We start from the raw sequence: 26,125 nt of genomic DNA on the forward strand, positions 1-26,125 counted from the left end.
CGAAGCAGAAGCAGTTCGCAAGTGCCGGTCGGTCAGCTCCTGTGTTTTCAGATCCGAAGTCATCAAAAAGCTAAGTACCCCGTTGGGGAACCTTTTCTTGCCTCAGCCGATGTCAGATAAAACTGCAAAAGTTAATAATTGCTTGTCTTGTGGTAAACAAATACCTCATAAGGACTTCCATTCTTACTGCCTTCCCTGCCTCGGCCCAGACCACGACGTCTCGGCCTGTGCTGCCTGTGCTTGCTTCAATAAGCGCACACTTAGGCGCCGGGCAGAATTTGCTGAAGACTTTTTTGGGGAAAATTACTCTTATATCATGCCGTCGGAACTACCGACAGCACATATTTCCAAAAAACGGAAGGACCGGGACTGACATTCGCGGCCCGCGACTTCCACCGACACCATGCTAAAGCCTACCTCGAGTGCATCGGTCTCTTAGGAGGTGGTAATTCAACCGCTCCAGGCCGACGACACCGCTTTACCGCACACTTTGGTCCCGGAGGCTACCCCGGTGCCGGTTGTTGTTTTTCCTCCTGAAACCGAAGCCCAAGATTTGCCTGACACCATACCGGTGGACAAAGTTACTCCAGCACGTGGGGCAGCTAGGCCTCCTGTGTCTATGTCCATCAAGGCCTACACACGTGCTAAGGCTGCCAGCCAGGCTAAGTCTCACTCTCCTAAATCTTTCTCACAGGGTGCCACTTCTGATAAACAGATCATGACTTTAGCTGCAGATCTAATTTCTTTAATCAGGGGCTCTCAGGCTCATCCAGACAGAGGTTCTCAGCCGCCTTCAGACAAAAGGCCTAGGGTTGAGCAGGCAGATACCCTTTCCTCAGATGAAGCCTCTGGTGAGTCAGGCCTTTCAGATTCCCAGGAAGAATCCTTCCCGGCCTACGAGGACTCTGATGCTGATGAATCCATTCCTTCTGCCTCTCCTCCTGAGGATATTTCTTTCGGGGAAATTCTCCACTCCATGAGAGAACATTTTCAGTGGCAGGGCCAGGATTTCTCCGACTCCAGGAAAAGGCTTCGGACTTTCCTTAAGTTACCCCAGCACAGGCCTTTAGCTATACCCCCAGTGTTAGATGTATTGGATGATGTGTTCTCAGACTCCAGTACTTCTCCTGATTCTCTGCCTCCTGCACCTGTAAAGCCAGACAGATATTACAGGGTTCCCGAAACTCATAAACATCTCTTTAAGGCCCACTCTGTTGATCTAGAAACTATTTCTCAGGGGCCCAAAGGAGTGGCCACTTCCACGGCCAAAAATCCTTTGCCCGCAGACAGGGAATCTAGATCCCTGGAGAGGTGGGGTAAAAAAGTTTATACCTCATCCACCCTTGCCATGAGGGCACTTAACTGTCTTTTTCCTATGTTTCAGTATCAGGATTTCTTGATAGATGATTTGCAGAAAAAGTTAGCCTCTCCTGAGCCTTTAGATAGAAAGGCCTTGCAGGATTCAGTTCATAATACTCAGCAGGTTAGCAATCATTTTCTTCAGTGTGGTTATGATGCATTGGAAGCTTCATGTAGGTCAGCTATGACAGGGGCCGTCATACGTAGACATGCTTGGTTGAAAGAACAGACATTGCCAGATCATGTTAAAGTAAAGCTTCTAGATGCACCTCTGGAAAAAGACAAGCTATTTGGTGCTAATGCACAGGGTGTGTTGAAATCAATTGAGGAAAAGGCTAAATCAGTACAAACAGTCAAAGATTTCCTCCCGGTTCAGCCACCAAGGTTCAGTAGGAATTGGCCTTCGAAGAATTGGTCCTTTCCAGACACTGACAAGTTCCAAAGGGGAAAAAACAGGCGTGCTCGAGGTAGAGGGCAATACCGAGGCTCCTACAGGGGCTGCCAATGGCAACCAACTAATCAGAGAAGTGGCACAGGGACTTCTACTGCTCCACAGGGGCAATCACAATGACTTGACTTTGACACTGCCGACCAAGGCTTAAAGAGAAGCACCTTTAGGCGGAAGATTATCTTTATTTTCAGAAAATTGGCACATTTTTACAAAGGAAAAATGGATTTTGGACATAATAGACAAAGGTTACAGGTTCCACTTCCATACCTTACCAACAAGACAAGGCATGCCAAACCTGCCACAAAATCAAAGGGCAGAGGCACTCATACAGGTTTCAAAGCTGCTACAAATCAAAGCAATAGAAAAGGTTCCTCCTCAGGAACAAGGCCAGGGATTCTACTCAAGACTGTTCCTTGTTCCAAGAAAAGAAAAGCAATGGAGACCTATACTGGACTTGTCTGCTCTAAACACTTTTCTCATTGTGCCAAAATTCAAAATGCTGACGTTACAGCAACTTCTTCCCATTCTGAGCAAGGGGTCTTGGCTGGTTACTCTGGACCTCAAGGAGGCATACCTGCATGTCCCAGTCAGACACAGCTGCAGAAGATACCTCAGATTTCTTGCAGGGTCAGAGCATTATCAATTCTCAGCATTGCCTTTTGGCTTATCTACAGCGCCCAGAGTATTCACAAAATGCCTGGCATCAGTAATTGCACAGTGCAGACTTCAGGGGATGCAAATATACCCTTACCTGGATGACTGCTTTATACAAGCAGACAGCAAACAAGCCGTGATAAGAAACTTGGACTATGTTATTCACTTACTGCAGGCTTTGGGATACACAGTCAACATTCAAAAATCAAGACTACTGCCATCCCAACAAATAATTTTTCTAGGAGCCAAACTGGACACAAACTCACAAATGGCTTTCCTCACAGAAGAAAAACAAGAACAATTACCAGATTACTTCAAAAGCCTAGCAAAGCACACCCAGATGACTGCAAGGAAGATCCTGCAGGCCCTGGGTTTCATGGCATCTTGCATTCTCCTGATTCCGCTGGCAAGACTACACATGAGAAAACTACAGTGGTACCTAAAAAGTTTATGGTCTCAACACAGCCACAACTTAGGAGCAATTATTCCTCTCATTCCATGTCTACAGAAGGAATTTTTGTGGTGGGCACAAGCAAGCCAGCTAAACAAAGGCATGTCTTTCAACAAACCTCAAACAAGCCAAACCATTACAACAGACGCCTCAAATCATGGATGGGGGGCGCACATGGAGGGCAGATGCATTCAAGGGCAATGGACACCCCGAGAATTGCATCTGCACATCAATCAAAAAGAGATGTTGGCAGTGATTCATGCAATCGAGACCTTCAGAAAATTTCTTCAGCAAGGTCATCTGCTAATAAGGACAGACAACACCACTGTTATGTGGTACATAAACAAGCAAGGAGGCACCCATTCTTACCCCCTCTGCAGACTAACAATGACTCTTTGGGAAAAGTCCCTGAAACTGAACATACAGTTGCAATCCCAGTTTGTCCCAGGCAAGGACAATGTTCTGGCGGACAGTCTAAGCAGAAACATTATGGACCCGCACGAATGGATGTTGCATCCAGACATTTTTTCACAAATAACTCATGCATGGGGAAGGCCGGACATAGATCTCTTTGCCTCACATCTCAATCATCATCTGAAGAAGTTCTGCTCAAGGACACACCATCCTCAAGCCTGGATAATAGATGCTCTCTCCTTCAGCTGGAATTCTTTAACAATCTATGCATTCCCACCTCTACCATTAATGACCAAGGTGTTACTGAAGATCAAAGCAGAACAACCGAAAGGCATTTTGATAGCTCCAGACTGGCCAAGACAGCACTGGTATCCATTACTAAGGAGCATAACTCGCACCAAGCCATGGCTCCTGCCTCAATGGCCTCTGCTTATAACTCAGCACAATTACAGGACTGTTCATCCCAACCTGCAAACATTGCAAGTGACAGCCTGGAGGGTTCCATGACTTCTCCCCATATCTCTCTCTCCAAAAAAAGTTCAAGAGATCTTACTGGAAGCACGCAGGCCTTCCACCAGAAAAACTTATTCAGCCAAATGGAAGAGATTCAACATCTGGAATGCCAACAAGGGTCAGGATGCGTCAGTAATGAGCATCCCAGAGATACTAGAATACTTGGCAGAAATGCTTCACAATGGTCTCTCATATTCTTCCATAAAAATACACGCTTCAGCAATTTCAGCAAAATACAACTGTGATCCACCTGTGTTCTCGCATCCTTTGCTAAGACAGTTTCTAAGAGGGATAAAGAATATCAAACCTCCAAGAAAGCCACCAGTGCCTGCATGGGACCTCAACTTCGTCTTGGAAAAACTAACTCTTCCTCCTTTTGAGCCAGCAGCATCTTCAGAATTGCAATTTCTCTCCTGGAAAACAGTTTTCCTGTTGGCAATTACTTCAGCAAGAAGAGTCTCGGAGATACAGGCCCTCATGGCAGTACCTCCATTTCTCATTTTCCATCAGGACAGAGTCTCTTTAAGAACCAATCCTTCATTCATGCCAAAAGTGATATCCAGGGTTTCTCTAAATCAAGCAATTCACCTGCCTACTTTCTTTCCCAATCCTCAAAATAAAGGAGAAAAGCTTCTGCACACTTTGGACATACACAGGCAATTGCTACTACTTGGACAGAACAAAGGCCAACAGAAAGTCTGACCAACTATTTGTAGCTTACGCTGCTGGAGTACAAGGAAAGGCAATTTCCAAACAAACAATTTCAAAATGGATTGGAAACTGCATCAGATTCTGCTACTCTTTCCATGGAAAAGGTGTGCCAGCCAATATCAGGCCACACTCCACCAGAGCTACAGCCACCTCCACAGCCTTTCTAAGAGGGGTGGCTACAAAGGACATTCTAGAAGCTGCTACATGGAGCTCCGTGCATACATTTTCCAAACATTACAACCTGCCTTTATATTCCAGATCCAGAGCAGGCTTTGCTTCTGCAGTCCTGCAGGGCATTTTAGCTACACCATCCTTATCTTAGATCCTACCACCCCCAGCTTGGCTATGGTATTCTACCCATATGTCAGGACTGCAGTTGCATTCTTGAAGGACATAGTACAGTTTTGTACCTACCATAATAAATGTAGATGTCCGATAGATATGCAACTGCAGTCAGGTTTTCCCTCCCTCCTACCCCTCTGATACTCTCTTTTTTGGGTCCACTCCCCCTTTCTCAATTAGCTGGGGAAATCTGTTATGGTGTATCTGTTTATTACTGTTGTGCATGTCTGGAATTTTTTATCCATTCTATAAATTTAGCTTTCCTTGGAGAGCACCTGGCATCTGGGGCAAGAAACACTGAAGAAGATGGCGTCGGCTGATGCTTATATACCCCAACCGCTCTGACGTCTGGTAAGAGGTGACATCAGCCGACGCCGGACCCAGACTTTGGAATCCGGCTGACCGAAGGGCTGCCTGAGGCAGGACAACCCATATGTCAGGACTGCAGTTGCATATCTATTGGACATCTACATTTATGGTAGGTACAAAACTGTACTTTCTCAACCACCCTCGGACAAAAGGCCCAGACTGGAGGAAGACTACCCTTCCTCAGACCAAGCCTCTATTACCTCAGAACATTCTGAGGACCAGGAATATTCATATTCCCCTTTTGAAGATTCTGATGCTGAGGAGTCCATTCCCTCGGTCTCACCCCTGAGGACTATTCTTTTGGGGAAACCTTACATACCTTGAGGGAACACTTTCACTGGGAAGGCCAAGATTACTCAGATTCCAAGAAAAGGCTCAGGGATTTTCTCTTGCTTCCTCAGCACAGGCCTCTGGCTATCCCTCCTGTTTTGGATATATTAGATGATGTGTACACAGAAGCCAGCCTCAACCCTGATTCTTTACCCCCAGCTCCTGTTAAGCCTGACAGGTATTACCGGGTTCCTGATTCACACCAATTCCTATACAAAAGCCATGCTGCTGACCCAGAAACTATTTCACAGGGTCCCAAGGGAATTAAGGCCTCTACTGCCAAAAATCCATTACCTTCAGAGAGGGATTCCAGAGCTTTAGAAAGGTGGGGGAAAAAGGTATACACCTCGGCCACTTTAACCATGAGGGCATTAAACTGTCAGTTCCATATGTTAAAGTATCAACAGTTTTTGTTATCTCAGTTGAAAAGCAAAATGACACAACCTGAACAACCAGATTTAAAGGAGTTGCAGGATCTGGTGCATAGTGCAGAGCAAGTGGGTAAACATACCTTGCAATGTGGTTTTGATGCTTTAGAGGCCTCATGTAGAGCTGCTGTTACAGGGTCTGTCATACGTAGACATGCTTGGCTCAAAGAGCAAACCTTACCAGATCATGTCAAAGCTAAATTACTAGATGCACCTCTTCAAAAAGATGTATTGTTTGGTGTTAAAGCTGAGGAGGTACTAAAGAAAATGGAGGAAAAGGCAAAATCAATGCAAACTGAAAGATTTCCTACAGGTACAGCCTCCACGTTTCAGCAGAAACTGGCCTTCAAAAAATTGATCCTTTCCAGCCACAGACAGACCTCAAAGAGGTAGATACAGGCGCCCGAGGGGTAGAGGGCAATCTCAAGGATCATTTAGAGCCAGACAATGGAAAGCACCTACACCAAGAGGTGGAGAAGATAGATCACAGCCATTCAGAAAGCAGACACAATGACTTTCCCCTTTGCATGCCAAGCAAAGCTTTAATGGCAGCACCTTTAGGTGGAAAACTGGCATTATTTTCAAAAAATTGGCATATTGTCACAAAAGACAAATGGATCCTGGACATTATAGACAGAGGCTACAGATTCCACTTTCACACCCTTCCAAAAATGAGAGGCATGCCAAACCTGCCACAAAATCAAAGGGCAGAGGCACAAAAACAAATTTCAGCTCTCATGGACATGAAAGCTATTCAAGAGGTACCTGCAAAAGAACAGGGTCAAGGCTTTTATTCCAGACTATTCCTGGTACCAAGGAAGGACAAAGATTGGAGACCTATTTTGGGCCTATCCATCCTAAACACATATTTACTCGTACCAAAATTCTAGATGCTCACATTACAGCAGCTTCTTCCCATGCTGGGCAAGGAGTCTTGGCTGGTAACATTGGACCTCAAGAAGGCATACCTGCATGTCCCTATCAGACAAGATTGCAGAAGATACCTCAGATTTCTTGCAGGTTCAACCCATTATCAATTCTCTGCATTGCCCTTTGGCTTATCTACTGCACCCAGAGTGTTTACGAAATGCCTGGCATCAGTAATTGCCTTCTGCAGACTTCAAGGGATACAAATATACCCATATCTGGATGACTGCCTGATCCAAGCGGACAGCAAGCACTTACTTCTGAAACACCTGGCCTTTGTAATAAAATTGTTGAACTTTCTGGGATACACAGTCAACAAAAAGAAATCAAAACTAATTCCCTCTCAAGCAATAATTTTCCTGGGTGCCAGCTTGAATACAAGCACCCAGATGGCCTACCTCACGCCAGAGAAACAAGGGCAACTAACTCAATACTTCAGAAAACTGGCAACCTTCACCAGGCTGACTGCAAGGAAAGTCCTGCAGGCTCTGGGATTCATGGCATCTTGCATCCTACTGATCCCATATGCAAAGCTGCATATGAGGAAACTTCAATGGTACCTAAAAAACTTATGGTCTCAACACAGTCACAGTTTGGAAACAATTAGACCACTCATTCCATGTCTTCAGAAGGAATTTGTGGTGGGCTCAAGCATGCCAAAGAAACATAGGTCTCCCTTTCTGCATGCCTCAAGCAAACCAAATCATCACAACAGACACCTCGAACTACGCCTGGGGGGCACACATGGCAGATCAGTGCATTCAGGGGAAATGGTCTCAAAAAGAGAAGCACCTACACATCAATCAAAAGGAAATGCTAGCAGTACAAAATGCAATTATGGCCTTCAAAGACCTACTGCATCCAGGCCAGCTATTGATAAGGACAGACAACACCACAGTGATGTGGTACATAAACAAACAGGGAGGACTCATTCATACCCCTGTGCAGACTAGCCATGTCCCATTGGAACACTGCTCTGGAATTGCAAATCCAACTTCAAGCACAGTTCCTGCCAGGGAAGGAAAACACGCTGGCAGACAACCTAAGCAGAAATATGACAAATCCACACGAATGGAAGTTGCATCCTCAAGTTTTCGCAAAGATAATTCAGGCATGGGGATGGCCAGACATAGATCTCTTTGCTACCTACAAAAATTACCAACTGAAAAAATTTTGTTCAAGGACCTATCATCCACAGGCCTGGAAAGTGGACGCACTTTTTTTCAATTGGACAACATTGACAGTCTATGCCTTTCCACCTCTTCCTCTGCTGCCCAAAGTTCTATTAAAAGCCAGAGCAGAGAGGCCAAATATGATTCTCATTGCTCCAGACTGGCCAAGACAACACTGGTATCAACTCCTGAAGAGCCTGACGCATTCCTCCCCACGGATCCTGCCTCTAGTGCTTCTTCTGTTGACCCAACACAGCTTCAAAACTCTTCACAGTCAGCTAAAAACCCTCAATCTAGCAGCATGGAGGATTCCTCGATTTCCCAACAGACCTTCCTGTCCAAGGAGGTGCAGGATGTCATCTTGGAGGCCAGAAGACCTTCATCTAGAAAAGCCTACTCCGCCAAATGGAAACGGTTTTGTGCCTGGAATCAGAAAAAGGGCCAGAATCCTTGGGTTCTAAATTTACCTCAAATATTACAGTACCTAGCTGAGATGTTAAACAGTGGACTTTCCTTCTCCTCCATCAAGATCCATGCTTCAGCCATTTCTGCACAATACAACACTGATCCTCCTTTATTCTCTCATCCTCTCTTAAGACAGTTCCTCAGAGGGGCTAAGAATATAAAACCCCCAAGGAAACCAACAGTACCTGCTTGGGACCTCAACTTCATTTTAGAAAAACTGACTCTGCCTCCATTTGAGCCAGCTGCTTCAACAGAACTACAATATTTGTCATGGAAAACAGCCTTCCTTCTGGCTATCACCTCAGCATGCAGGGTTTCGGAGCTACAAGCCCTCATGGCGGTGCAACCTTTCATCATTTTCCATCAGGACAGAGTTTCCTTACGAACCAACCCTTCCTTTATGCCAAAGGTAGTATCCAGTGTAGCCTTGAATCAGACTATACACTTACCTACCTTTTATCCTAACCCACAAAACAAAGGGGAAAGGCTACTGCATTCCTTGGACATTCACAGACAACTTTGTTATTATTTGGACAGGACAAAGCCATTCAGAAAATCAGAGCAACTCTTTGTGTCCTATGCTGCAGGTGCTCAAGGAAAGGCCATTTCCAAACAGACAATCTCAAAATGGATAGCCCACTGCATACGCTTTTGTTACTCATTTCATGGAAAAACTGTACCTACAAGCATCAGATCTCACTCCACAAGGGCCACAGCTACCTCTGCAGCTTTCCTCAGGGGGGTTCCTACCAAGGATATTTTGGAAGCAGCCACTTGGAGTTCTGTGCACACCTTCTCCAACCACTATCACCTTCCACTATACTCTAAATCTAGAGCGGGCTTTGCCACAGCAGTCTTGCAGGGCATCCTTGCTCCTCCTAGTTCCACTTAGTGCCTGCCACCCCTTTTTAGCTTTGGGATTCTACCCATCTGTTATGACTGCAGCTGTATGCACGATGAACATAGTACAGTTTTGTACCTACCATAAATGTAGATGTTTGAGTGCTAATACAGCTGCAGTCCAGGTTTCCCTCCCTCCCTCCATCCCCTCTTAGGACAGGCCTTATGACAAACACCTCCTCATACAACCTGATTGGGGTATTCTTTATGGTGTATTTGCTTGCAAACTACTGTTTTTTGATTATATTGCATTGCATTATTACATGAGTTTATGTTTTGCCTTCTTTCTGGGGGCACCTGACATCTGGGGCAAGAAAAACTGAAGAAAATGGCGTTGGCTGGTTCTTTTATACCCCTGCCGCACTGACGTCAGGGAAGAAGCGACGACAACCGACGCCGGACCTAGACTTTGGAATTCGGCCGACCGAGGACCCCACCTTCATCAGTTCCCAAATATTATATACCCCCTCTTGCTCAAGTTTTTTTATAGCACATTCTTGTTCCAAACTGATGTTTTCTTGGTGCTACAGATTTCCTGCTTTAAAGGTTGCTTTTGCACATTTATCAAGACCAAATGACATTCTTATATAATCTGAAAAAGTTTTGACTACTTGCAGTTGTGCTTTCAGTTCCTCATCTGATGAGCTATACAACTTTAAATCATCGACAAAGAGAAAATGAGAATTTTAGACTTTGTTGCTTTCTGGGAGCCAAATTATAGCCATGACCTAATCTGTAAAGCAGTCAGCTTAATGGGTTAAGGCAAGGCAGCAACGGTGACAGAGAGTCATCCTGGAATATCCCTCTTTGGATTTTTATCCCTGGAATAATAATTTGTCCTTTATTATGGCTTAACTGCAAAATGGTCTGCCACTGTTCCATGGTAGCTGCAATGTAGCTTATCAGTGTAGGCTGTATCTTATACATCTGTAAGCAATTTGTTATCCATGAAGGTGGGATACTGTCAAATGCTTTTTTGTAGTCTGTCCATGCCATACTGAGATTCTTCCCCTTTTTACAGTTTTCCACTATGACGTTATTTAACAAATGATTCATTGTTCCGTATGACTTTCTTTATTACCCTTTTTTTTTTTTTTTGCTGTAATTGAGTTTTCTTCTAAATTATTATAAACTCTGTCGGCATCAGTTCCTGTGTGTAGTTTATATGTCATTAAAAGGCAAGTTATTAGTCTATAGTTTTTAGGGTAGCTTGCAGGTTCACTGTTAAGTAGGAGCATTATTTTTCCTGTTGTTAGTCAGGCTGGTGTCTGTTTGGAGTGCACATATAAATAGATGTAAAGTTGTTCAATCTCGCTGTTTGTTCTTAAATATTGGCTCTAAGTCGGCCACTTTCCAAGCTCAAGATCTCTGAGTAGCTTGAGGCACAGTCCCTATCCCATGATGCTCTCTGACTAACCCCAGATCTAGTTTGTCGCTGCACCGGATCGCAAGTTCTTCAGAGAGCTCAGGCCAGTATAATTCTTTTTCTGTCTTTTGACAAATAGTTCAAATAGTTTTGCATAGAGTTAGTATTCTTATTACAGTTAGTAGTCTGTTCCTGTTATTTTTTTAGGGCTGTGTCCCTCTTGTTGTGTGGATTTTTTGCTGTGTTGGTGTTATTGGAGGGGTTGCTCTTGGGCCTTGCTTCTTTTTTTCGTTTAGGCACTTCTGTGCTTCACTACTATAGTTGAACAGGGCTCTGTCAACTGGATTTCCCTATCCCTTTATATTTAGTCATATTAGATAGTGTACTTTTGCTATTTTGCTATAAATATTTAAATAAATATGTAGATATAAAATTTTTTTTGAGTTATGATAATTGTGTGCTGGTAAAAAGTTCGACAGTTTTGGACTCTTTATAGTACTGTTTTGTTTTATTATCAGGGATCTGATAATTGTGTGCTGTTTGATATTATGGCTGACCAAAAAGAGAAACAGAAGTCAGGTTTCAAGAGGTGCAACTATGGGCAGAAAATGTCTATTACAGTCAATCATGTGTCTTGTGTGTATTGTCTAGGACCTGTGCATTTACAGGAGGATTGTTCTGTCTGCCACTCTTTTAGTGGCAGAGTATTACTTGAAAGAAGAAGAAAGTTAATTGATAGAGGACTGTTGAAACCTGAATTTCAGGAAGCCTTGGATAAGACTGACCAGACCTCCAAGTATTCAAAAGGGTCGAAGTCTTCAAGGGTGTCCTCGGAACCCAGGCCCTCAGTTCCGAGCACCTCTGTTAAGGTGCGGTCACCGGTTCCTAAGTCATCGGAGCCGTGCACTGAACCGATGTTTCGGAGCCAATCCTTTGTGCTGGAGCCGGTGTCAGAGGTGTTAAAGTCTCCAATACTCAGGTCTGTGGCTTCTTCGGTCCGTTCGACCCATTCTTCTAGGACCCTTTCAGACATCGATGTGGACCGTGTGGTGCAGAGGCTCTTAGAGAACCCGGCATTGGCCAAATTACTTTCAGTTTCATCCCAACTGGGTTCGAATCCTACTACCGTCCCTTTGCCTGTGACGACTACTCCGAGCTTACCTAGTCCTTCAGAGCCGGAGGCGGAAGATCTGATGTTTGTGGAACCCGCGGAGTTGTGTCCTGTCCCACTAACTTTGGCTCCATCGACCCTGATCTCTTCGGTGCCGTTCGAAGAGTCTCAGAGCCGACACTCTCTCGCCTGTTCTGGGGGGGTCGAACCAATGCGTCAATTCCGACCCTTCCTCTCGGGGTCTCGGCGCAGATGAGCTCGGCTCCGTCCTTGGGTTCGGAGCCCCTGGTCTCAGCACTGGGGAAGCCGCTGTCTTCCTCGGGACCGGCAGATTCCTTGGGTCGAGACTCCGGTGCCTTCGATGCCATGAGGAGGGTAATGTCTGCTAAGACCCTCACTTCCTCAGGTCTCTCCTCTTCCTCCCCTAAAATGCCGCGTTCTGCCTCTACAGCGCAGGTTCCTACTAAGCGTCAAGACCCAGAGCCTCAGGTAACCCCTTTGGGTGAACCCTGCTCTACTGAGACTTCACCAGACGCTCCCACTGATGAAGTCCCCAGAAAGAGAGTTTGCAAGAGTAGGCATTTGGATTCCCCTCAGGAATCTTTGACATCAGACATCCAACTTAGAGTAATCAGAAGGGTCCCCACGGTCCCCCTCGGAGGATGTCTCCTTTGCAGACATCCTGGAAATACTGAAACAGAGGGGTGACTGGCAGTCCGTTACCCCTACTGAGGATGAGTCTGTGCTCCTGAAGGCCTTTGGGTCTCAACCTTCCACCTCCTGGGTTACTCCGCCCTTCGACAAACCAATGGAACTGGTTGCTCGAAGGGCTTGGGAGTCCCCTGATTCCATGGAAACAGTCCCTCGGAGGCCCAATAAGTTCACCACTTCCCCTCAAGACAAATTGTACCTCACTAAAGGAGTCCCTGTTGATGCTATGGTGGTGGCGGCGACCACCAAGAAAGAGATGTCGGAGGCCTCTTCTACTGTCCATCCTCCTAATAGAGATTCTAGAATGATGGACAGATATGGGAAACTCATTTTTAGTTCTGCGACGTTTGCCATGAGATCGCTTAACTATTTAACTCATTTTACCCGTCTTCAATGAGATCTCCTCCAGGAATACTCTAAAGGGTAACACAGATGAAGCTATTTCTGAGAAGGTGACTGCTCAACATTCTACCCTTAATTCCATTGTCAACTCGTCCATGCGGCTCGTTTCCTATGCAGCCGATGGGTCGAGTCGAGCAGCAGGTTCAGCGATAGCTCTGCGGAAACAGTCCTGGATGCGCTTATGCTCCTTTGCGGTAGCCTTTAAGTCTTCCTTTGTCAACACCCCATTTGATGGCTCTTCTTTGTTTGGGCCCCAAGTCAAGGAGAATCTCACTAGGTGTGAGCAGGAAGGAAAGACTCTATCTGCTGTAGGAGTCTGTTTTTCCACCCCTACTAGACCATACCCAAAAAGGCAGAAAGATTGGAAAAATGTGGTTCCGGAAGTCCCAAGGAGCTTTCCAGAACACACGTAGTGAACCCCCCTTCAGGGGCAGAGGAGGGGGCAATAAGGGACGACAACGCTTTGGCGGCAGAAAGGGACCGCAAAACCAGGGCGACAGGGAGCAGTTCTCTGGCAAGCCTTATCAGCGCTTCTGAGAGGAGGCCCGACTGTCCCACTCTGGAGGCAGTCTGGGCTCGTTTGGCTTTGTACCCAGATGCCTAGCTAGGAATTGCATCAGATTCTTGGGTACAAAGCATAGTTACCAGAGGTTACATCATTCCCTTTTCAGAGTCCCCAGCAGTCAGAACAAGAATCCCAGATGTTCCACCCAGTCTACGGGATCAAGCAGCTATAGAAATCCAAAAGCTGCTAAAAAAAAAAAAAAAAAAAAAAAAAAAAGTTATCCAGCCTGTCCCGGCGGACCTGATAGGATCCGGAACTTACTCCAGATTCTTTATAGTTCCAAAGAAAACGGGGGACTGGAGGCCCATTTTAGACCTCAGCAAACTCAACGCTTTTGTAAAGAAGGAAAAGTTCCGGATGGTCACACTTCAGTCGATACTCCCATTCCTGGGAATGGGCGATTGGATGTGCTCTTTAGATCTCAAGGATGCGTACTACCACATCAAAATGGCTAGACCATCCAGAGAACAATTACGTTTGCGGCTGGGGGCCAGTCACTACCAGTTTTGAGCACTGCCCTTTGGTCTCACCTCAGCCCCCAGAGTGTTCAAATGCATGGCAGTGGTTACAGCTCACATGAGGCATCCAGGATTCCGGGTGTTTCCGTATCTGGACGACTGGCTCCTGTCTGCCACCACCAGGCATCAACTCATTCTTTCCAGGGATCAATCTCTGTTCTCGGTTAGGAATAACCATAAATTTTGAAAAATCTGCCTTATTATTTATTATTATTTATTTTATTTTATTTTACAATTGTTTACCGGGTTAGTCCAACTGGATACATATCCCTTTTCAGCAGAGACCCGGGGAGAAAAGCTCCACAGTAAAAACAAGACTTTGACTTACATACAAATAAATTCATGGTAACATGGTAGAAAGAGACACAATTTAAACATATCCATTTTCTCAAGAGACCCGGGGAGAAAATCTCCACAGTAAAAAACTAGACTTTGATTTGCATACAGAATAAATTCTTGATAACATGGTAGGAAGAGACAACAATTTAAACATAGCCATAAATTAAGTATTCAAGTGATATGTAGGTAAGTGAAATAGGGATACACTAGACAATATTGAGGATTTAAATTATAAGCTCAGGGGAGAAGGATGTAGTTTTTATCCCATAAATCGTTCATACTAAGTTATGAGGAGAAGGCAGTCGAGAGGAACTAGAGATCTTATAAACATATTATTGTAGGGATATAGTGGAAAAAGAGAAGAGAGAGAGGGCATTGAGGAGTGGCATGAGGGTGATAGGGGACTTTTAGGACTAGTCCGGTTTAGTATAAGGACATAGCCAATGAGCTTTTAAGAATAATTTAAGATTACTTTTGAACTGGCTGAGAGAGGTAGTTAGTCTTAGGTTATTGGGAAGGGAATTCCATAGTTTTCCAATGGAATTGGCATAAAGAGCATCACCACCTAAGTTATTAGATTTTGTAGTTTGTACCAGGACACTATTTGAAGATCGGAGGCAGCTGAGGTTGGTGTAGGGGGTTAAAAGTTTGCTCAGTGAGGGGGTTTTATCTGGTTCCTTAATTATTTTAAATGCTTCAGTAAGTTGGTTAAGTTTGAGAAGATTGGGGAGTTCTAACCAGTCAAGTTTCTTTAGGTTAAGGCAGTGATGAGTACGGAACGGTTCTCCTGTTACGAATTTGGCAATATGGTTATAAGCAATAGAGAGTTTGTTAAGCTCAGTTTTGTTGAGGAAGGAAAGTACCGGAGAGGCATACAGTAGGGTGGAGAGAAGGTGTGTACGTGCAATGGTTAGTTTGGTATTAGGAGTTAGAAAGTTCTTAATTCTGTACATGGAACCAAGTTTCTTGTTTACTGTCTTTATAGTTTGACTGATGTGCAAGTCAAATTTGAGCTTGTGATCAATAGTGACACCTAGTAGTTTGGTGTTGGTGACAGGCTCTATGATGGTGCCGTTAGTGGACTGAATGTGGAAGGTCATATTATTAATAAGTGGAGGGTGTTGTCCTATGGAAGTGGCTGAGGTGGGGAAAATTAGTAGTAACTTAGTTTTTATTGGATTCAGGATAAGTTTCCGTTCTGTGAACCATTTACATATTACCATCGCAGCACATCTCCTTTATCAGAGCAGACCTAGACACCACCACCACCTTGGTCAGATTACCTCAAGAAAGAGTTATCTCTCTACGAAATCAGGTGCCCCGCTTGCTAAAAGAAAAGAGAGTACCTGTCTTTCAGGTTTTAAAGCTATTAGGCACCATGGCATCTACCCTCATAGCGGTTCCTCTGGGATGGACGCACATGAGGATACTCCAATAGTTGCTTTTCACCCAGTGGTCTTATCAACAGCTCCCAATGTCTTTCAAGATCCTACTGACAGACGCTTGCAAGAAGGACCTTCTCTGGTGGTTGAACAGTCACCAGGTGACGATCGGTCGACCATTTGTACTTCCCCCTCCCGTAGCCACTGTGACCACAGGCACTTCCTGATGGGGGTGCTTTTTCAGGGAAGAACTGCCCAAGGTACCTGGTCAGAGATGGAGTCTCATTTGCACATCAATGTCCTGGAGATGAGAGCATTGCTTTTAACGTTGCAGCACTTCCACGACTCTCTAATAGGGAGACGATTGCGATCCAGACTGACATGTCGGTGGTCTGGTACATCAACAAACAGGGGGGAACCAAGTCTTACCCCTTATGCCAAGAAGCCTTGAGAATTTGGCAGTGGGCTGTATCCACCAGGCACTTTCTGATAGCAACGCACATCCCAGGGAAATCCAACGTGATAGCGGACAAACTGAGCAGAGCAATTCTGTTGCCCCATGAGTGGTCCCTCAAAGAAGAAGTGGTGGAAATAATAATCCGCAGATGGGGCCAGCCTTGCTGTGACCTTTTTGCATCCCCACTAAATGCCAAATGCAGAAGCTACTTTGCCCTGAATCCTCCTCTGGGGACAGCCCAAGGGATTCACTCGTACACGATTGGCCCTCAGGTCTCCTTTATGCCTTTCCTCTGTCCCCGCTAATCCCCAAATTTTTACAGAAAGCAAAAAGCTCAGGAAGGACTGTTATTCTGATAGCCCCCTTTTGGCCTCGGCAGATATGGTTCCCCTTCCTTTTTCAATATCAACTGGAAGAACCTTGGTTTCTGGACCCAGTGCCAGACCTTTTGACTCGCTCGTCAGGAGTTCTTCACCCCTCTCTTCAGCCCCTCAAACTGACAGCTTGGCTGTGCCACTTCCCAACCTACCCAGGTCATATAATTTATCTTCCGCAGTGCAACATATTCTAGTCTCCTCTCATAAAGTCTCCACCAGAAAACTGTACAACAGCAAATGGAAGTGTTTTGTTTGAGCCTCTCAACATGATATTGATCCCTATGTCGCCATGTTGATAGTGTTCTGGAGTTTGACTATGCTTTTTCACGAAGGTGCAGCAGCTGCAACTGTAAGAGTTCATTTGGCTGCAATATCCATTTTTCACCTGGGATTTGAGGGCTCTAATCTGATCTCTCACAGATTATGTAAAGCCTTTCTGAAAGGGACTAATCACCTTAGGCCACCTGTCAAAGAACCAGTTGCCCCCTGGAATCTAAATTTAATACTATCTCAGCTTATGCTTCCCCCCTTTGAACCTGCATCTTCTTGTCCCTTGAAGTTAATTTTTTGGAAAACAATATTCTTGGTGGCTATTACCTCAGCTCGTAGAGTTTCGGAACTGCAAGCTCTTTCTATCACGCCTCCGTATCTGGTTTTACATCCCGACAGAGTGTCTCTCAGGACAAATCCCACCTTTCTTCCTAAGGTCTGCTCCAAGGTTAATTTGAACCAGTCTATTGAGCTGCCCACCTTTTTCAGACACCATTCGAATAAATTAGAATATATGTTACATAAACTTGATGTTCACAGACAATTGAGGTTTTATTTGGACAGAACAAAGGAGTTTAGGAAATCGGAACAACTCTTTGTTTCTCATGTGGACAATAAAAAGGGGCTGCCTGTAGCTAAAGTTACATTGTCTAAGTGATTATCTAATTGCAAAAAGTATATATATTCATCAACCAACCAACCTTTAGAGCATAGTGTGAAAGCACATTCCACCAGGGCTGTGTCTACATCTCTGGCTCATGCAGCCCATTTGCCTTTGGACACTATTTATGCAGCTGCTACTTGGCCATACGTTTATCACTCATTACAAAGCGGACAGGGCCTCCAGGAACAGGGCTTCCTTTGGTTCCACTGTTCTCAGGAATGTACTCCCGTGAGCCACCTAGGATTAGTGTGCTTGGGACACTGCTCAAGTGTAAGAACAAATGGCGAGATTGAACAACTTCACATAAAGAAGTTATGTTCTTACCATAACATTCCATGTGAGTTGTTCATCTTGCCTTTGTTCTTACACTCCCTCCCACCTTCCCCCTCCAGGTTTTTGAAGAACGGATATGACTGGTGGGCTGGTTGGTCTAACTAGTGTCCTTTACTCCAGCCAGAGTATTTCTTAGCACATTGTAAATATATGTATACATGTGTATATTTTTGGCATATTGGTATGTTTAGTGTTATTCTTTCTTGCTGGGTTCAGCAAACTAGATTTGAGGTTAGTCAGAGAGCGTCATGGGATAGGGACTGTGCCTTGAGCTACTCCGAGATCTTGAGCTTGGAAAGCGGCCGACTCTGAGCTGATGGATCGGCTCCGTACCCCCCACGTGTAAGAACAAAGGCGAGATGAACAACTCACATGGAACGTTATGGTAAGAACATAACTTTTTCTTACCCATGGCTAAATCTTCATGCAAAGATGTTAGTACTTTTAGCCAGAAGTTGGGTACTGCACCTGGGCTTGGGATTTTCCAGTTATTGTCTTTTCTTACGTTTGTTTCCATCTCTCTGGCCGTTACTTCATACCATTTCATATCCTGTATATTTAAACTTCTTATCCTTTCTTACTACTTCTATCCATTTAGCATCTTTATGTTCCACAGGATCTTCATAAATATTTCTTCAAAATGCTATCCATTTCTTCTTTTGTTTTTTTGGTGGTCTTTCAATTCCTTTTACTTTGTTTCCCAATTCTCTATAAAACTTTTTGGGGTCATCACTAAATTGCTTATTTTGTACTTTTCCTTTATATTTATCTGTGTTTCTGGCTGTGCTGATATTTTTAGTTTATTATTTGTGATAGTGCGCAATAAATCCTGATCTTATAATACTGTGCATTGTTTTTATCACGTCTATCTTTCTGAGTGTTTTTGCTGCTCTGTTCCCTCTTCCATACTCTTCTAACAGTGACGTTTCTTGTCTTAATTGCTTTATAGTTTTCTTTATTCGATACTTCCATGATGGTATTCGATTTCTCCCCATCCTTTCCCCTACTTCCCTGAGTTCTTGTGGTAGGACTTCATCTGTTATTAATTTGGCTGCACAGGAATGTATCCTGTTTACTTCTGTTGTGTTGCATGAATCTCTATGGATAGTCCTAATTACTGTGTTCATTTGTTTTATCATACTTCTAACTTTTTGGGTTTTATTGACCTTCTGCAGTCTATTTCTGTCATTGATCTTAATATGTTTGTCCATTTCTATTAAATCAGGCAACTCTTCACTTAGATCATTTTCTTCTAATCTGAGGGCACATTCTTTGTTCCCAGTTTCCTGAGGGCATTCTATAAAAAGCTACAGAGCTTCTTCCTGTGCCATGTTCTCTTCAGTTTCACCCTGTGTCATCCATTGCTTTTTCATATGGGAAATCACTGACCTATCACTCCCTGAAATTAACTGTCAGAGTTGCCACAGTTTCCTGATGTTCTTCCTGTTTCACTGTTGCAGTCATCACCTGTGGGCTATCCCTGCTGTGGTAGCTCACGACCGGCCCGAATACCAGAGTCAGTGTTTTTCTGTGTTGGCTGCTGTCACTTGTTGACTGACATCAGGTCGTCAGTGCTATAATGTAAGACAGCTGATGCCATTACACCAGTCTTTCTTGACGTGGAGCCCTTAGCAGAAGCAGTTCACAAGTGTGCCGGTCGGTCACTTCCAGAGCTCGGATTACAGCAGAAAACATCTAAAGCTAAGTACCCTGTCGGGGATCCTTTTTTCTTGCACTAACTGATATCCGAAAAAGTTAACAATTGTCTCGCCTGTGGAAAGCAGATCCCACATGAGACTTCCATTCATACTGTGTCACTTGTTTAGGGCCAGACCATGACGTCCCCCATTGCCGGTTCTGTGCCCTCTTTAACGCGAGAACCATTTGTCGCAGTGCTCTTATTGTAGACAGGTGTTTTCGTCTTCCATCTTCGCATTCCGAAATGGCGTCCATCAGCCAACAATCCGTAGACATTCTGAAAAAACGTAGAGATAAAGATAGAGACAGACCACACAAGGCTAAGCCTTCTGACGACACTACCGCTAAGCAGGTCTTCAGTTCTCCGGAATTCAGTCAGGCGCATTCGCAGCCGCTGATGCCAGGTAAGATATCGATGGAGGCCTCTATCAAGACCCTTTCAGTGTCTGGTATGCCGCAGAAATCTATCTCCCGAGCCTTTGGTTGTCTGTCTTGGTTGGGTCCAGAGCCATGATGCAGGCACCGGCTTCCGAAGAGGCCTTTCACACTACTGATAATAGACAAAAAACAACATCTTCTCATCCAACTACCATTTCTCTCAAACCAATGGATGCTCTTAGGCCTAGAAGCCAGGCCACTCCTAGCAAATCTACCTCTAGCCACCATCTTACTCATGCTCCATCACCCAGCCCAAATGCTTAAGATGGCAGAGGATCTTATCTCCCTTATCTGGGGCAGTCAGGCCACAACTTCTAAAAGGAAAAGACACCCTTCTCTTAAACTTATGACAGAGCAGGATTCTGAGGAATCTGATTATTCAGATTTTGAAGAGGAACAACATCCTCTGACTGCTTATGAGGATTCAGATGAGAGGAATCCATTCTGCCTCCCGACCAGAAGACCTTTACTTTGGGGAAACCCTTCACACCCTCAGGGAACTTTTCTACTGGGAATCTCAGGACTTCCCTCAGTCAAAAAGAGTTTCTAGACTTACCCCAGCACAGACCCCTGGCCATAAGTGGTGGATGATGTTTTCCATGCATTCAAATTAGCCCCGACACCCCCCCCCCCACCTGCTGCCAGTAAACCTGACAGGTATTACAGAGTACCAGATTCCCACAAATACCTGTACAGAAATCCTGCTGCAGACCCGGAGGTCATTACACAGGGACCTAAAGGAGCTAAGGCTAGTTCTGCAAAGAATCATACTCCTTCTGACAAGGATTCCAGAGCTCTGGACAGATGGGGTAAAAAAGTCTACACCTCTGCAACCTTAGCTATCAGAGCACTCAACTGTCAGTTCCATATTTTAAAATATCAACAACACACTTTGGAACTATTAAAGCAAAAGATGTCTACCTTTCCTGACTGTGCCAATTCAAAAGAGTTAGCAGATTTGCTGCACTCTACTTGTCAAGTGGCCAAACCCTCTTTACACTGTGGATATGATGCCCTAGAAGCCTCAAGCAGGGCAGCAGTGTCAGGATCAGTCATTAGGAGACATGCATTGTTGAAGGAACAACCTCTCCCTGATCATGCCAAGTCTAAATTAATTGATGCACCCTTGGATAAGGACCGCTTGTTTGGAGTAAAAGCAGAAGAGGTGCTTAAAAAGATAGAAGGCAAGGCAAAATCTATGCAAACAGTAAAAGATTTCTTTCAGGTTCAAACGCCTAGGTTCAGCAGGAATTTTCCCTTTAAGCACTGGTCCTTTGATGCACCTAGCAGACAGGGGCAAGGTAAGCCCTACAGGGGCAAACCACCCAGGCCCCTATCCCAGGGACAGCAGAGAACTAAACAGTGGAGCACTTCTGCCCCAAAGGCAGGGAGTTCTAAGCCATCCTTCTATGGCAAAAACTCTCAATGACTCCCTCTTCCCCCTCTGCCCTCCTTTCACTCGCCAAAAGCTAGGAGGAAGCTTCTCCCTCTGCAAATAAAATTGGCTCTCTAACAAAGGACCAATGGGTCTTAAGCATCATTTTTTCAGGGATGCAAATTCTCTTTCAGCAAACTCACAATTCCAAAAGTGTACCTAGACTTGCCTCCAAATCAGTGGGCAGAGTCATTGAAACAAAGTCTCATATCTCAGGGGACAGTAGAACCTGTTCCCGCAGATCAAACAGGCAAAGGCTTTTATTCCAGACTATTCCTTGTTCCCAGAAAAGAGGGCACTTGGCACCCCATCCTGGATCTATCCATTCTGAACACCTCCCTGGTGGTCCCCAAATTCAAAATGCTAACTTTGCAGCAGCTGCTGCCTATGCTGACAAAAAATGCCTGGTTAGTGACCCTAGACCTAAAAGATGCCTATCTCCACATCCCCATAAGGGAATCCTGCAGGAAATTCCTGCGCTTCAGAGCAGGCTCACAACACTTTCAGTTATCCGCGCTTCCCTTTGGCTTATCTACTGCTCCCGGGGTATTCACCAAATGCTTAGCCCCAGCCATAGCATTTTGCAGACAGAGAAATATACAGATTTGCCCTTATCTGGATGACTTCCTCATTCAGGCAGAGTGCAAAGAAAACTGCTCTAAGACCTCCTCTTTGTCAAAATCCTCCTAACTTCCTTAGGGTTCACCATCAACGAGAAGAAATCAAAGCAAAGCCCTTCTAGGAGGATCATTTTCTTGGGAGCACTGCTGGACACAGCATCCCAAGTGGCCTTCCTTTCCCCATTAAATCAGAGCTTAATGCCTCTCTGCTTTACCCAGCTGGCATCCAGAAGTCACCTCACGGCAAGGAAGTTCCTGCAAGCCATGGGGTACATAGCATCTTGCATCCTTCTAATTCCTCTGGCCAGGCACCACATGAGAAAACTTTAGTGGTATCTAGAGAAACTTTGGTGTCGGCACTCAGCCTCTAGAGTCCTCGCTCCCTCTGATCCCCTGTATAAGGGACGAGTTTCTCTGGTGGGCAAGAGCCTGTGCCAAGATCAAGGGTCTTTCCTTTATCCTCTGCCCTACCGGGCAGACCATCACCACCGACACCTCAGACATTGCTTGGGGCGCTCACCTAGCAGGCAGGTGCACCCAGGGTCTTTGGGATGCCCAGTACCTTCCCTTACACATCACCCAGAAGGAAATTATGGTAATACAAAAGGCTCTGACATCCTTCCAACCCCATCTCAGGCCAGGCCTGACAACACCACAATAATGTGGTACATCAACAAACAGGGTTGGACCCAGTCTTACTGTGCAGGCTAGCCATGAACCTCTGGCTGACAGCCTCCTCCATGGGATTACACCTAATAGCTCAATACCTACCAGGGATCAGCAACACCTTGTCAGACCACTTAAGCAGAAACTTACTGGACCCCCACGAAGAATGGCAGCTCCACAGAAAAATCTTTTTGCAAGTTACTCAGGAGTGGAGAACTCCGGAGGTGGATTTCTCTGCTTCGCACCTCAACCACCAGCTTAAAAAATTCTGTACCAGAGAGTATCACCACATAGTGTGGAAGGTGGACGCCTTGACCTTCCCCTGGAACTCCCTCTTTGTGCACGCATTCCCTTCTCTGCCTCTTATTCCCAAGGTACTGATCAAGATAAGGGAGGAGAGACCAAAGGCCATGCTCATTGGCTCCAGATTGGCCCAGACAGCATTGGTATCCCTTGCTGGGCAGCCTGACCTTACAGCCTCCCAGGCAGCTTCCCCTGATCTCAGACCTCTTGACTCAGGTGGGGGGAATGTTGCATCCAGACTTGCAGACTTTCAAACTGTCAGCATGGCTAATACTCTGAAGGCAAACAAGGGGCCCCTGTTAAGCAAACAGGTCCTAGACATTATCACAGAGGCCAGAAGGCCCAGCACCAGGGAATGTTATGCAGGGAAATAGAAAAGATTCTGCTCCTGGAGCCAGTCCAGAGGGGGCAGTTCCTCACAACCTTCTGTCCCTCTTATCCAGGACTGTCTAGCGGAGTTACTCAACAGTGGCCTCTCCTTCTATTCTATTAAAATCCATGCCTCAAAGATTTCAGCCCATTTTGATACAGACCAGCCCCTGTTCTCACATCCTTAGATTAAACAATTTCTCAAAGGGGCTTCTAATATCAGACCTCCCAGAAGGCAACCCACGCCAGCCTGGGACCTGAATTTTGTTTTGAAAAAACTGATCTTACCACCCTTCGAACCTGCTGCTTCAGCAGAACTGAAATACCTCTCCTGGAAGACTGCTTTCCTACTAGCTATCACCTCAGCCAGAAGAGTTTCAGAACTTCAGGCACTGATGGCCATTGAGCCCTTCATCATTTTCTATGCAGACAGGGTCTCCCTGAGGACTAACCCCTCCTTTATGCCCAAGGTAGTATCCAATGTGACTCTCATGCAGACCATTCATCTACCCATCTTCTTCCCTAACCCTCAAAACAAGGGGGAAAGAATTCTGCACTCACTAGACGTGCATAGACAGCTCAGATACTACCAGGACCGTTGAGTTGAATGTTGATAAGATTAATGGTCTCCTATATTCTAAGATATATAGAAAGCCAACTTTTTCAAATTCCTATTTAGAATTTAAAAGCTGGTACCCTTTATATCAAAAAAGAGCAGTTATCAAAGGCCAACTGGTAAGGGCTGCCAGGATGGTTAGTCATGATGAGCATTTTCATGATGAAATCAGTTTTGTAGTCAACAAGTTTGTTAAAAGTGGCTATCCCCTGGATTTGTTGGAAGAATTATCCAAGGAAGTGATAGGTAAAAGGTACAAAAGTATTTATGTACCAATTTTGGGTGGGCCTCATAGGCTGCAAAGTGTTAATCACAGATTCAGGGAAATGAAGCAGGATTCAGGTTTATAATTACTTTTAACCTGGATTCTGGGGGTATCACCCAGGCGGTTGTCAATAACTGGGAAATCCTGGCTTTTGACCTGAATGTAGGGACAAAAGTTGTAAAGTTTCCCCCTGGTATTGTATATAGGAAAGATAGGTCGCTTAAAAACATGTTTGAGCATAATGAAAATGCACATGGGCTTTCAAATAGAGCTAAAGGTAATACAAAATGTCGAAAGTGCAATTATTGTTGCCACATCTTTGAAACAGGAGAGCAGTTTAAATTATTGTTGCCACATTTTTGAAACAGGAGAGCAGTTTAAATTGAATAAAAACAATTCTATCTCTATAAAAGGACACTACAATTGTAGTAGTGTTAATGTGGTTTATTTGGCTAAATGTCAAAAATGTTTGGCATTTTATGCAGGAAAGACCTCCAGAGCATTTAAGACACGTATCAGTGAACATCTTTATGACATAAAGAAAAGAAAAATTACTAACGCTTTATTTAGACATATTAAAGACAATGGGACACACTCATTTAAGTTTTTGGCTATTGATCATATAGTAAAGGACCCTCAGGGTAAAATAGTAGACTTGCACTTGGATGCAAGTGAATTGAGATGGCAGTTAAGGTTGGATGCCACCCAATTTCCTGGATTAAATAAGGCAGTTATATTGCATGCATTTTAAAATTAAAACTTATTGTGGGATAGATGGTTTGAAGTGTCCTATAAGGCACAATTAAATTAAATATGAGATGTGTTTTAATGTTTTAAATGTTTTACAATGTCAGTCAAACACAATATGAGTGAGTTTCATTCATTTATTTATTTACTTGCTTATTTTTTGATAAATTATGTAGTGTGGTTTTAAGGTGTAATTAAGTGATTAATGTGACATCATTAAGCAAGGGTATTTAAGGGCTGGGTTTGTAATGAAATTTGTTCTGATGAAGTCTCTTGAAGGAGAAGAAAGCTCTTAACCGTTACCAATAAAGTTTGGCATTTATTTGCAACTCCTTTTGTCTCACTTGATTTGGAGCTGTGAGCTGTTGTGGTTTGAAGGTACTACCTGGACTGTACTAAATCCTTCAGGAAAACAGACCGATTTCTTGTCAGCTTTGCCCCAGGGGCAGAGGGGAAGCCCATTTCCAAGCAAACCATTTCCAAATGGATATCACACTGTATCCATTTCTGCTGCAGATTACATGGGAAACCACCCCCTAAGTCTATTCGTACCCATTCCACTAGGGCAGCCTCCACTTCCACAGCATTACTCAGAGGAGTTCTCACTAGGGACATCTTGGAAGCTGTCACCTGGACCTCTGTCCATACCTTTACAAAGGATTACCACATACCTCCTTTCTCTAAGGTAGGGTAGGGTTTGCCTCTGCAGTTCTGCAGGATTTGCTTACCCATACCTAGGTCTCTAACTAATCCTTCCACCCCTCTCCTCAGCTTTGGAAATCCTCTCGCAGGTGTTGACTGCAACAGTGAAACACGAAGAACATAGTACAGTTGTGTGCACTTACCATAAATGTAGATGTTCGAGTGTATTCATTGCTGCCGTCCTGGTTTCCCTCCCTCCTTCCCCCTTATATCCTCTTTCTTTACGGAGACATAAGCTTCTTATGGTGGCTTTTAACCACCAGGACCACTTCACCATATTTCCTT

At 44.6% G+C, this 26,125-nt stretch overlaps 1 protein-coding gene across 1 annotated transcript in view; it reads left to right on the forward strand.

Annotated features, from left to right (window-relative positions):
* The window catches only part of MUL1 (mitochondrial E3 ubiquitin protein ligase 1), a 455,262-nt gene that overhangs the window by 154,552 nt on the left and 274,585 nt on the right, over positions 1–26,125 (forward strand). The gene's annotated exons all lie outside the window — the stretch shown is intronic.

This window comes from Protopterus annectens, chromosome 2.part0 (genome assembly GCF_019279795.1).
Source record: "Protopterus annectens isolate FY-2018-M chromosome 2.part0, PAN1.0, whole genome shotgun sequence".
Classification (NCBI taxonomy): domain Eukaryota; kingdom Metazoa; phylum Chordata; order Ceratodontiformes; family Protopteridae; genus Protopterus; species Protopterus annectens.